The 13,305-nt window shown below is 34.9% G+C and overlaps 1 long non-coding RNA gene across 3 annotated transcripts; it reads right to left on the bottom strand.

The window, feature by feature from the left end:
• Positions 1 to 6,164: 6,164 nt before the first annotated feature.
• On the bottom strand, positions 6,165 to 10,966 carry LOC141666993 (uncharacterized). 3 transcript variants are annotated; one of them, XR_012552441.1, is made up of 5 exons: positions 10,764 to 10,966; positions 10,517 to 10,627; positions 9,820 to 9,927; positions 9,205 to 9,728; positions 6,165 to 6,658 (listed from the first exon to the last, which is right to left on the bottom strand). It is a non-coding gene; the product is annotated as an uncharacterized LOC141666993 (long non-coding RNA). The 3 variants fall into 3 exon arrangements; XR_012552443.1 differs by having other exon boundaries at positions 9,422 to 9,728; positions 10,764 to 10,964; XR_012552442.1 differs by having other exon boundaries at positions 9,555 to 9,728; positions 10,764 to 10,961.
• Between the last annotated feature and the right edge of the window lie 2,339 nt (positions 10,967 to 13,305).

Raw genomic sequence — 13,305 nt, 5'->3', positions numbered from 1 at the left:
CTAAAGAGACTTTGGGGTATTACTTTTACACCGATCATCGGGTGTTTGTCTCCAGACATGCTACCTTCGTGGAAAAGCAGTTTATCCTTGAAGGAAAGAGTGGGAGCAAAATTAAACTTGATGAAGTTCAAGAAGCACAAACTACTACGGATCAAGTGGAAACACCTGTTCAGACTGAACAACCTTCTGTGGAATAGCCCATTCGTAGGACAGGGAGAGTGTCTCGCCAACCTGAGAGGTATTATGGCCTTGTCATTGAGAATGGCAATGAGTTGTCAATCATTGATGATGACGACCTTGTGACCTATAATGAGGCTATGAGTAGTGTTGACTCAGAGAAATGGCATAGTGCCATGAAATCCGAAATTGAATCTATGTATACCAACCAAGTATGGACTCTGGTTGAGGTGCCTGAAAGTGTTAAGCCTATTGGGTGCAAGTGGGTATACAAAAGAAAGATTGGAGCAGATGGCCAGGTGGAGACCTATAAGGCCAGGCTCGTGGCAAAAGGATTCAAACAAAGGCAAGGGATTTACTTTGATGAAACTTTTTTGCCTGTAGCCCTGTTAAAATCAATTCGGATTTTGCTTGCGATTGCTACTTACTACGACTATGAGATCTGGAAAATGGACGTGAAAACGACCTTCCTCAATGAAGAACTTGAGGAGGAAGTGTATATGATACAACCAGAGGGTTTTCTTTCCAAGGGAAATGAACACCTAGTGTGTAAGCTGCTGCGAACCATATATGGTTTAAGGCAAGCTTCTCGTAGATGGAACATCCGTTTTGATGAGACAATCAAAGCTTTTGGTTTTATCAAAAATATAGATGAACCATGTGTCTACAAGAAGGTTAGTGGGAGCGCGGTAACATTTCTTGTATTGTACGTAGATGACATACTTCTTATAGGAAATGATATACCGATGCTGCAATCAGTCAAAGTATGGTTATCAAAGAACTTCACCATGAAGGACTTGGGAGAAGCATCCTACATTCTCGGTTTGAAGATCTATAAAGATAGATCTAAAAGAATGATAGGTCTTACCCAGGGTACATACATCCAGAAAGTGCTTAAAAGGTTTAGCATGGAAAAATCTAAAAGAGGTCTCATACCGATGAGCCATGGAGTGTCCCTTTCCGAGAAAATGTCTCCTAAGACACCTGAGGAAAGAGAGCGTATGAGTATGATTCCTTATGCTTCAGCAATAGGATCTATCATGTACGCGATATTGTGTACTAGGCCTGATGTTGCTTATTCAATTAGTGTGACGAGCAGATATCAATCCAATCCAGGTGAAGACCACTGGAAAATAGTGAAAAACATACTTAGGTACTTACGAAGGACTCGGGACATTTTTCTTGGTTTTGGTGGTGAATCTGAGTTGAAAATAGAGGGTTATACTGACTCTAGTTTTCAATCAGAAAGTGATAGCAAATCCATGTCAGGGTACGTGTTTACTCTGAATGGTGGTGCGATTAGTTGGAAGAGTTCCAAACAGTCTACAACGGCTGACTCCACAGCGGAAGCAGAATATATAGCTGCAAGTGAGGCTGCAAAAGAAGCCGTTTGGATGAGGAAATTTGTTTCTGAGTTGGGAGTTGTTCCTAGCGTTGAAGAACCTATTGTGTTGTATTGTGATAACAACACAGTAATAGCACAAGCCAAGGAACCTAGGTCTCATAAAAATTCCAAACATGTCCAGCGGCGCTTTCATCTGATTAGGGAGATTGTTGAAAGAGGAGATATCAACGTCGAGAGAGTTGACACACATAACAACATAGCAGACCCTTTAACAAAGCCACTTTCTCAAAGTCACTGTGATCATCATAAAGACAAGATGGGTATTAGATACCAGAGTGATTGGCTTTAGTACAAGTGGGAGATTGAAAGAGATATGTCCTAAGTCCAATCATGTATGAGGATTTAGGAATAACTTTTATGTAATCTGTTTTGATTTCATTGATATTAATAAAAGACTTGTTTTATTTTTATTGCGGGCTCTATCTATTTTAAGTGTTTAAATAAGATATACCACAGTTTAGAGTAAAGCTTTTTATGGATTGTGATGAGATCATAATAATGAGACCTAAAAGATGATAACTCTAAACTTAAATAGTTCCTGGTCGTAGGATAACTAACTGGTAATTAATAATCCGCAAAGATCGGTACATACTATGCTTGCTTCATTATGAAGGATGTCTGTTCTCATAGACATTTGTGCGGTGACACTATAACTAGTATGTAGGTGCTTATTATAGAATAAGTTCACTGAACATGACTCAAACAGCTGAACAACTGATGGAGTTCACTCACGTGTCAGCAGTTGTTCACATAGTGATAGTTGTACAAGTATCTTTAGACTTGAGGTCATCATAGTCATCTTGTGTACACTGAACTATGCTTTGGTTTAGGTCTTAGTCTCCAGGGACAATTATAAGGGCTCTATTGGGTATAGGAATTTGTACACGAAGATAGTGTATGATCAATAAAGGATCTACCCCTTCTAGTGAAGGAAGAGAATGTTCAATGCTGATCCACTTATGCTATTTCAGAAATCTCTGGCCAGAGTGAATGAAATTAGAAAGGAGTTTCTAATTTACATTAAATAGAACTAAACATAGTGAATGGGAAAGCAAGTGATTAAATAAGATAGGCTTGGCACAAGATCCATGCCTTGTATTTAATCGTGACATTGCAGGGTAGAAGGAATTGATTGTACGGTAACTACTCACTGAATAGGTTCTTGGTATTCTAAGCAGTGAATTCGTATTATCCGGATAGTCGCGATATGCTGAGAAGTATCCCTCACGATGTCGAATAAATATGATTAATTAATTAATCATATTTAATGAATTAGAGAATTTATATAAATAATGATAAAATAGTTTTATTATTATTTATTTCTACTACCGGCTTAATATTGAACCTACAGGGTCACACCATAAAAGAGAATGATTTAATGGTGGAGAAATTAATTAATAATGGCTGATAATTATTTATTTATGAAATAAATAATTAATTGGCAAATTTAATAATTGATTAAATGAGATTTAATTGATTATAAATTAATTAAGAAAAAGTTCTTAATATTATTAATTAAGAATTTAATTTTTGGAAATTAAATCAAGTGAGAGAATTATTTCTAAAGTGTTTAGAAAAAGGATTAATAATTAAAAGGTGTTTTAATTATTAGTGAGAATAATAAAGGGTTAATAATAATAATATTTTATGGGAAAATATTCAGCTGAAAATTTTGCCTATAAATATACTATTATAAACCCTATTTTTGCCTCAACCTAAAAATTTCAAAAACCCTAGTTCTCTCTACCTCCTCCTCCTCCATTACATCGATTTCTTGGTGGATACCGGTGGAGTGCTTCACACTTGAGGAACAGCTGCTAAGGATCTCCACTCATGGTTCTTGGATCGCTTTTAAAGGTTAGAAACGATCCCTCAATTTAAATCATGATCTGTATGCGTACTATATGGATTTTATATCAATAAAAATGTTTTACCATGCTTTCGTGATAGATAAAATCCTGTAGATCAATCTTAGCATGTATCGTGACCCTAATGGCATGCCTATATGGAATCCCGGGTAGCTGCCAAACCCCACATCAACATAACTTGTTATTCAAAGATAGCGGGAACTTAGGTTTACTTTCATGTATTTCGTAGTACTGAACAGGTAAGCTTTACAACTTACCCTTGTTAATTTCTTTCACAGCCTTGATAATCTTGGGGCACACAGGGGACCTATTGTTTAATTGAATTCTCATGAGTATGATGTTTATAAAGTTGAAGCACGCGCGTCTCAACCAGCTACTCAAAGATACAAAGTATTCAAGTCAAATTTGTTTCTTCAACACTAGATTGATTTTATCAACTTTCTAAATATCTATAACGGGAGTGTGTTGCAATGGTTGCTCCTGGAACTCTTCCTTTTCGGCTCCTGGATCAAGGGCCTGGGAGTGGTCCGGTTCATGGACATGAGTGCTAGCAGATGGTCTCTCAGAAGTATGCTTTCCTGGTCTTACCATTTCTCCAAAATACCAACAACAACTAACAAAAATTTCCAACTAACAATATGAATCTAAGGCTGCTTTTCGAAAATCGTAAAAACTATCCCAAACAATAACAAACAATAATAAACAGCTTTCTGGGACTAGTCTAAACAATCTTCTGGGACTACTCAACAATGTGGTAGAATAAGTGTAGCGGGGTTTTAGAACACAAATGCAATATTCAAACTAGAGCAAAATCGGGGTTCTAAAATGATCAAAGCTAACAATAGCACAAACAAACATGGCTTAAATCGACAAAACATGGCTCACAATGTGGCCTAAAATAATGAGCACACACAAACGTGACTTAAACAACATTCATGTTTATGGAAGAGTTTGGTTGCTTGGGTTCTTACAAGTTAAATTAATGGACTCTTTTAAGAGTTTGCTGATGAAGGTGAATCCCGGGGAACCGAGACCCAAAAATGGAGAGCCCCTCCTTCTAGCGCCAAATGATAACTCCTGGCCGCGGGGCCGCTCCTTCGACACCGTGCCTGGATCCTTCGCCGCTGTGGAGGTGTAGTTTTGGTGGAGTTCCTACAAAACAACACCGGAAGGGGGTTTGGGTCCCGCGACGCCTTCGGCATGAGAGCAAGAACTCGCTTTTGGGGAAGATGAAGATATATACGAATGAAAGATGGCAGTGTGTGTATATGAGTGCCAGAGAGTGATTAACCCCAAAACCTTATCCTCTTGGGCTATTTATAGCCCAAGGATAGGGTTTTGGGGTTGGTACCTTTAAATCGTAGCCATTGGCTTTGGGAGCGGAGGACACCTGGTTGGAGTGGATGCTTTACATGTGTCAGCGCGGGACTGGTCGAAGAATGTTCTGAATATCCTCTGACAGTTGTCCATGTCATGTGTTTGGGTCAATATCTCACGTGCTGGGATTTCTCAAGGTTGGTCTTGTGGGAGTGGGCCAGTTAGGACTGGCAGTACACATAACTAGACTGAGTTAGGAGTTTAGGACTAATCCTTTCAGGGACTATATGGAGTGAGTAATCCGGGACTAAACCTTGTAGGAGCTATATGTACTATCAAAACTTATGAAAATTTAACCCTGCAAGATTTCCAGACTCCTCCAATTTTTAGTGACGAATGAAGATAACTGCAATTTTGGAATGTCCTCCACGAGATTAATGACCTATTGCAATTTCCTAGAGTTTCATCTATATGTTCATTTAATGGACGGAAGTGCGTCTTCAGTGTCATCTTCTTATATGTTTTCGTGGAATAGTTATTTCTCCAAAGCGGAGATAAATGACACTCTTTTCTTTCTCCATGGGGTGCTTACAATGAGCTGTTCCAAGTTCTTCACCAATATCATTACACTAGCACGTTGATCGAGATCAAGTAAATCTCATGGGTTAGAGAACAATAACATACATAATATATAGCAGATGAGAATATTATCACAACTTGACTTCAAATAATCAGCTTACTAGTTAGGAGTTAGTTAGGAGTTAGGAGTATCCAGTTTCTTAAGTAGAAAGGACTACATTTTATTCTCTTGATCAAGTGGTGGAGTTCTCATACCATGCATTATAGAGAATAGAGACATAGATGGGGAGAACTAATAATACTAGTATACATATAAAAATATTTGTTTATAACTAGTTTGTAGCTGCGTAGAACATGCCTACATCAAGATAAACGTTATATTATTCTCTTGGTCAAGTGATGGACTATCTTGTACATTTAGGCTATATCTTGATGTAAAACTAGGTTTGTTTTTATCATGTCTTACATTTTGTTTCTTTTCATTTTCTACTTAATTTTATGGTGTTTTCTTTGTTTTATATAAAGCTACTTCAAGGAGCCTCACTTCAAGGAGCCTACTCCCTGACGAGTTGCAAATAACATAGATTTCTAGTAGAGTAGATTTTGACCCTTCTCCATTGAAGTGTTGGTAGGAAAACAAGCACACTTGCCTAAAGGCTAAAGGTATTAGAACAAATCCAATAGTGTTCTAGTTGGTTTCTTATAAATACTAGCATAATAACCCGTGCAAAGCACATGTCATTTTCTAGCAGCACGTGTATGTGCAGGAGATGACATCAATTTTAAAGGTTGTCAAATGTAATGTCGAGATGGATTAGTAAAGCAAAAGATGGGTTCCAATCATGTATAATTATTAGTGACAAGTACATCTCATGGGAAAATTGGCTATCAACATGTAGCTTTGTTCAAGCATCAGATTTGGTTGTAGTCTTAAAAACCATATGACAAAGTAATATAAATGACAATATTGCATAAATTTATACTGTGACATGAATATCGTCTAGTAAAAAGGTACGAGAGGGGGCAGTGCACTCTTCGTAGCCATGATGTATGTTTTACGAAGTGACCTTGATTTTTGAGTGTACGCATTTTCCCGATATTGTTTTTAACAACAGGAATTTGTAGCATGGCTTCATTCTAGGAAGAGCCGTCAAAATAGGAACTGGTGTATTGATTTTAGAATGTTCATGAAAGACCTCCACCACAGATGTTAAAATCTTCTGCACAAGAAGCCTATTATGTTGTTCAACTTCCTTGTTGAGTAATGTATAAGTTCTTTGTCCCAAGATTATCCTCAAAGCAGACAACTGACCTGTAGTTGGAACAAACAATAGTTAATCCGATTTCAGTATATGTAACTAAAGAGAGGAGGGTACTATAATATTTCAAAGCAAATTGAGCATATATTCACATCCGTTAAATAGACAAAAAAATGCAGGACCGGGTAGTGTCAAGTATCATTAATATTCATTACCATTATGTGAATAGTCTGGCATCCTTGCCACAACTACACAATAATTTCCATTCAATATGTCAATAATGTTTGCCTTGCAGAAGCAACTACAAAGGAGATGTTAGAAATTTACTTATAGTTGGGTCATTTGTAAGGGACTTGTAAAATAAGAGTTCCATTGAATTTGTAAAAGAATGAGGGGTGTTGTTTACGTACATCTTTGCCTTCTAAATCTTTATTGTAGCACAATTTTTAATAGATAGTTATTTTGCATAGTTTATTTGAGCTCACGAACTTGCTCACTCTACGAGCTGGCAATTTTTTTCCACGAAGTTTAATGAAGCAGAAATGTCAGTCGGTTTTGAAAACTCGGCCTTTGATTTCCCATTACTGTATATTGGTACTGGCTAATATATGTAATATATTGGTACTGGCTAATTACCATTATGAACACTTTAATAAATTATTGGCAAAGGTTTGTAACTCCGAGTACAAGAGATTGAATCCTTGATGATGTATAAAATAGTTAATATATGCAACTAAAATAAGTTACGCGGTTTATGTTAAGGTACTACTATAATAGCTTTTTAGCTGCCAAATATATAAATCATAACCCCAAACCGTGCAGAAGTGTAGGTCTGTACAAAGACAAAGAAATTTAAAATGGTCTTGCAAATTTATTAAATAAGATTTATTTATATATTATATTTTAAAATTCAAATAGGTCCGCTTAATATCCTGAATGAGGTAATCTTATGGAAGAGATTCGTAGACTAAGAGAATATCAAACTACGCATATGTGACAATCATAAAACTAAAATAATTACGTAGGTGACAGTGACTGAGTTAGAGATAACATGTTCTGGTGCATGCCACAGATGGGATAAGTAGAGATGAGAACCCCTCACTGTCATTCATCTTACTAAATACTAATCAACATTGAATTTCAGCTGAGTTGTATAGTTTATCAGTGTGAGTCTGAATTTACGAAATACATTAAGTAAAACTCAAAGAAAAGAAAGAAAAAGTTCAAGATATTATTAAATTATACTACAAGCGAGCTCACTGCCCACTTAACGAAGTATCATGCTCGTCGTTGAAATTGAAGAAATAAGAGAATATAATAGTGCGGATCTAGAATGTCAAGGTTAAATAATCATGATATAAATTAATTTCTAGATCAATGGCTAAGCTAAAAAAATATACAACTACCTACAGGATTAAGCAAATCCATGTGGAAAGTCATCTAAAAACAATCTATTTGTTTCATTGGTTACAATCATAAACTTCCCATATCTTCGTCGTAAACACCCTTTTTTTAGAACTAAAGCCACTGGCCCCATATAATTTGGTCAAAATTCTAATGAATTTTTATATATCATTTGATGATTAGATCAATAGTTATGTTCGACAAGTGTTGTCAACATTACTTCAATGTAAAAGTAGTTTTAATCTATAAACAATGCACAACAAAGTCCACATATGGTAATACCATATCCACTACTTGGATTTTTCTAATAAAATTAAGATTATGTAGTGCAAGATGTTATGTTATCAGCGATTTACAGTTATGCAGGTGATTAATTTACTTAACTTGATAGCTTTCAAATCTCATTTCAGTTTCTAAGTTGAACAGCTCCAATACATAATTACTGGATGGCTCTTGTACTAAATATTGCTCAAGCTAACAATTTTATCAGCGGCCACCACAACCTGTCTACCAAATTTCATAATTTTAGTTTGAAGGCCGCAAAAGTAACTGTATACCTCATTTTTCTATGCGAATATGGGTGTAAGCCTTTTCTTTCTATAAGAGAATAGATATATACTCCCTCCTTCCCAAATTATATGTATTGTTTGATTTTTTATGATCAAATTAACTTAACTTTGACCGTAAATAAAAAACACATTATTTTATTATTTTAAAAAACTGAAAATTGCATATTAAAATATATTAAATGTAATTCTAGTGATATAATTTTAATACATATTTTCAATTATATATTATATGAAATTTTCAGTCAAAATTGAGTCAGTTTGACCGTAAAAAGTCAAACAGGACAAATAAATTGGGACGGAGGGAGTATATAAGTTCTTAACTTATAGCCTTGGAAAATGTATTATTTTTTGCACTCAGTCTACATAGACTACACTTTAAGGAAATTTATTTATTTTATTGATAAGTGAGTAATTCATATTCACTCTGGTTTTACACCATGTTAGTATTGGCACAAGTTTTTAGAAATCAGAAAGCTTTGCGAGAATTAAAGTATTAGAAAGTTATCTAGAACTCTAATTAAAGACATAATCTAATCCACCCAAAAGTATAGTAATTGGGGGCACAAATAAATACAATCCAAACGACAGAAAAAGAACAGAAAGCATGGGTGGGATCATGTAATTACCTGGAACAGTCGTAGAAATAATAGTATTCATCAAGACATTGCAGGAAGCTCTATGTAAGTCCATATTATATTCAGTTTACAATTCTTGAATTTTTGACTCTCGGCTCCCGAACCTTAGATATAAGAATAGTTTCTAATATGCAAGATTATCCGGACTCAAATATACGTGCACCACATACAATAGAGATTTGATGATAATTTGCAATCGGGGAAGTACCGGGGGTAAACTGAGAATTATGGAGAAACCGAGGGGATGCAGGTTAATTTGTTCGGGCATACATGAAGCCAGTTGCAAAAGCAGTTTGAACGATGGGAATGTGATGTTAGAAAGAGGCAAGGAGTCATTTCACCTTGGATAAATTTTCTCAGGTTTTTTCCTTGATTTTCTTGTCTCACGATTTCCTTGATCATTGGCCTGCGTATAAAACTATGAGCAACCAATTCCACCTTGTGTTGAGCTTGCTATCAGAATGAGCTTAGATAGAGAATCAGACTTGTATATGAGGTTTCACATGCGATAATACCTGTAAATAGAGATGGCGAAAAGCTGACCAACTGCAATATAAACCAGAAGAACCAGATTATATATATTACAGTATTTTTGGATGAATTTACCTATTAAATAAGAAGCATAAACCTATGCCTCTATAATCTTAATCGGTCCAAAACCTCTTCAGTTCTGGCTTCGCTAGGTCGCCCTCTCTTTTCTCAAAAGGTCTTCCCCTGTCAATATACACATTAATTTTAAATATATGATCATATTGAGACCTTCCTTTAACACCTTAATGTTTTACATGAGTTGGTTACTCAACAATTAACAGCCACACTATCTCAAAGACTAACATTCAGTACAGGGAACATGTTATAAATTTTAAACTTAGCGATATTGGCCATGATTATACAAAGAGGAATGAATACACATAAAAATTTAACCAACGAGGGATTCTAAAACATGGGAATACCCAAATCAAGATATAATGTTAGAAAAAACGTAGAAATAAAACTCCAACTATTCGATCCTTTCCTCCTCCTTGGATAAGCAATTTTCTTTATTTTACTACTTTTTAATTATGTGATTATAGCTGTATGACTTTGTTAAATTTTAACCTATCACTGATGAGAAACATGCCTATTATACTTGAGTGGTCACTTGTAAGTAAGTCTGCAAGTTCAAATTATTTGATAATTCAAGCACTACACAAAATTGTTGTTTCAGAACATCAGTTCATGTTAATGTACTGGGCATGGGCTTGAAGGAGGGTATTAACCAAGATAGTGTGAAGAGTAACACAGATTAAGACCAATCAATTACCTATACAACTTATAGTTCTCTTTCGGCCGGCTCCTGATTCTCGAATTTCTCCGGGCAACTTTATATCACCTAGAATCCTCTATTCTTGATCCTAGAACTTCAATATATAACCTAAATATATCAAACGTAATAATGTTAAGGACTTACCCGAAATCGAATTACCCTAAACAACAGAAATAGATTAAAAATTAAAAGGCTATAACTATCACAATAACGTTAGATATGAAACGAAACACCTTACACCTACCATTGCTTCCAGATTAAAGATTACGATCCCGCCGCAATCGATGGACATGAAACCCTACGCAGTTACAAAAGGCTGTTCGTCGAGCACATCTACATTTCTTTTAGCGAAGGAACTGCGATATCACTACAAGTCTAGAACTGACGATTGGTCTTGAGTTCCAAGGGTTTAGGCGTTCAGCTCTTGTTAAGGCAGTGTTCGGACGATCGACATATGCTGCACATAAAGCAAGGGCAATACGGTCTTTTCATTGGGAATAAATTGTCTCATTCTCATCATTTATTTTTTGAATAAGTTGTCTCACAATTTATTTATCATGCCCCATGTTTGACTATTAATAATATAATAATAGATTATAAAATGTGTATATTCACGTCATTTAGATGTTAAATTTGTATAGTAAGGTTAAGGTGTATTAGAAGTATCCAATCATAATTTTTCTAATATGTGTTGCTATGATGTATTTAATTTAAAGTATCCAACTACAGTCATTTTAAAAAGAGTATCAATAAACATGTACACCAGTTTTACAAACACCATTATCAATGCACAAGAATATCGATAAAAATCTACAAATGTTTCACAAAACCTCCATCATCAGTGCATGATTTTAAAGCACCCTATTGCGTATCCTCTAAGAGTGTACTATATTTTCTCGAGCAGCACACAAGGCACCTCTACAAATACGTGATTCCAATACTTCTCTTTCTGCTTATAAAGTTTGTGTAAAACATTTTAATTCGCTAATATTAATATAGTTTTTAAATTTAAAATTGATAATGCTCCTTCTAAAAAGTATATGAATGTCATATAATTAAAGAAAAAAGCAATTAAATATAATTAAGAATATTAAAAAGTATCATGTACACATGTTTAAAAAAAAAGGTCATTTATATTCGAAAATCAAAATAATTAAATATATCTAAAACGTATCCATTTTCATAGGTACATACTAATTAAAAAAATTCCACTCGTATAATATCCCCTCGATTAACCGATTAGCTAAAATAATAAAATATGGTTGGTCAAGGGTTCAAGTTTATGTGGTTCTTGCTACATAGTGTATACTAAGAAGTGGAGATACAGACCTTGCAAAAGGGATGCACGGTGTTAGTTTCTTTTCGGCCTTTAGCACTGCATCAGTTTCTTCAATATTCATTTTTTATAGATGGTTTTAATATTATGCATATCATGTATAATAAAAACATTCAATTTTTATAGATGATTTTAATATTATGCATATCATGCATAATGGAAATAGTACAAATATTTATTAATCGAATTGCAATACTCTGACTACTTCTAGTCTTCTGCGATTGTGCCTTGAGTTACATGGCAATGGATCAGAAGCTATTTGCTCTCCTGTGACATTAAATAACAAAGGCTTAAGATTTAGTAAATATAGTTGCATACATGAGAGAAGTTCTAAATTCAGGTGTTTTCTTAGAGAGTTATCATAACAATAGTTTAAGTTTGAGCGAATGCGGCATAAGTGGGTAACAAAAAGAATATTCAGGTCAACTTTTCAAGGCAGATCAAATTCCAGTAACTTTGTAATAGTTGAAGATATATTTTTGCCTTTATGCCTAAAATTTATATTAGAATGGTGGTCCTGATTTTTCTGTCCTAACTGTTAAATATTCAGAAAATAGTATACCATCTGCAAAATCTTTACTGGCCTGAGTTCATATTGGACATGCTTGCAGTATTTTAACACAGCGCTTACCTTGGTTGGGTCAATAATCCCAGCAGCCATCAAATCTTCATAGTTTCCGATGGCTGCATTATATCTATAGTTCTGGTGGTCCGAGGCAAGTACCTAGATTGCACAAATTTGGTTGAAATGAAAAATACTACATCACAAAGCAACTATACCTAATCAAAATGAAAAATAAAAGTAAAACAAAATGGTTTCAATTACCTTTTCACTGACAACACTTCCATTAACACCAATATTTTTGGTAATTAACTTGAAAGGATAACTTAAAGGTCTTTTGACTATATCCTCCTTAACCTGCAAGTCACATCTAAGCCTTACTTCTCAAATACTTAGCCGACGGTTTCTCGCAAAGTACTCAATAGAGTGATCATCGCTTTTAAAGGTGGGGAAAATTTAATACACTATATCAAATTATTTACATAAAGTTAACACAGTTGCAAAGAGCATCGATACGGCTGAAAAAATTATCTACACATTCGGGTATTGTCAAGTGGTAAAATAAAAAAACTACCTTTTCTTCATCATTCTCAGGCCTGCCTTTAATGCCATCAACTTTGCAGCTAACCTTAAAAAGGTACATCCACCACCAACAACAATCATTTTCTCAACAGCTGTCAGATAAATGTTTGGATACATGCCTCTGTTAGCCTCCCTATCTGAAGCAACTATGTTCACATCATAAACTTTTAATCTGAAAAAACATGCATACATTTTTTTAAAAGCATATTCTACTATAAGCTTTCTCTCTTTCAACTCTGTTTCGATTTGTGCTCCAACCTACACATAAAGTGATTTGAAACAACTATAAATAAATTAAACTATGTC

This window comes from Apium graveolens, chromosome 1 (assembly GCF_009905375.1).
Source record: "Apium graveolens cultivar Ventura chromosome 1, ASM990537v1, whole genome shotgun sequence".
Lineage (NCBI taxonomy): Eukaryota > Viridiplantae > Streptophyta > Magnoliopsida > Apiales > Apiaceae > Apium > Apium graveolens.
This window is presented reverse-complemented; position numbering and strand designations above follow the sequence as displayed.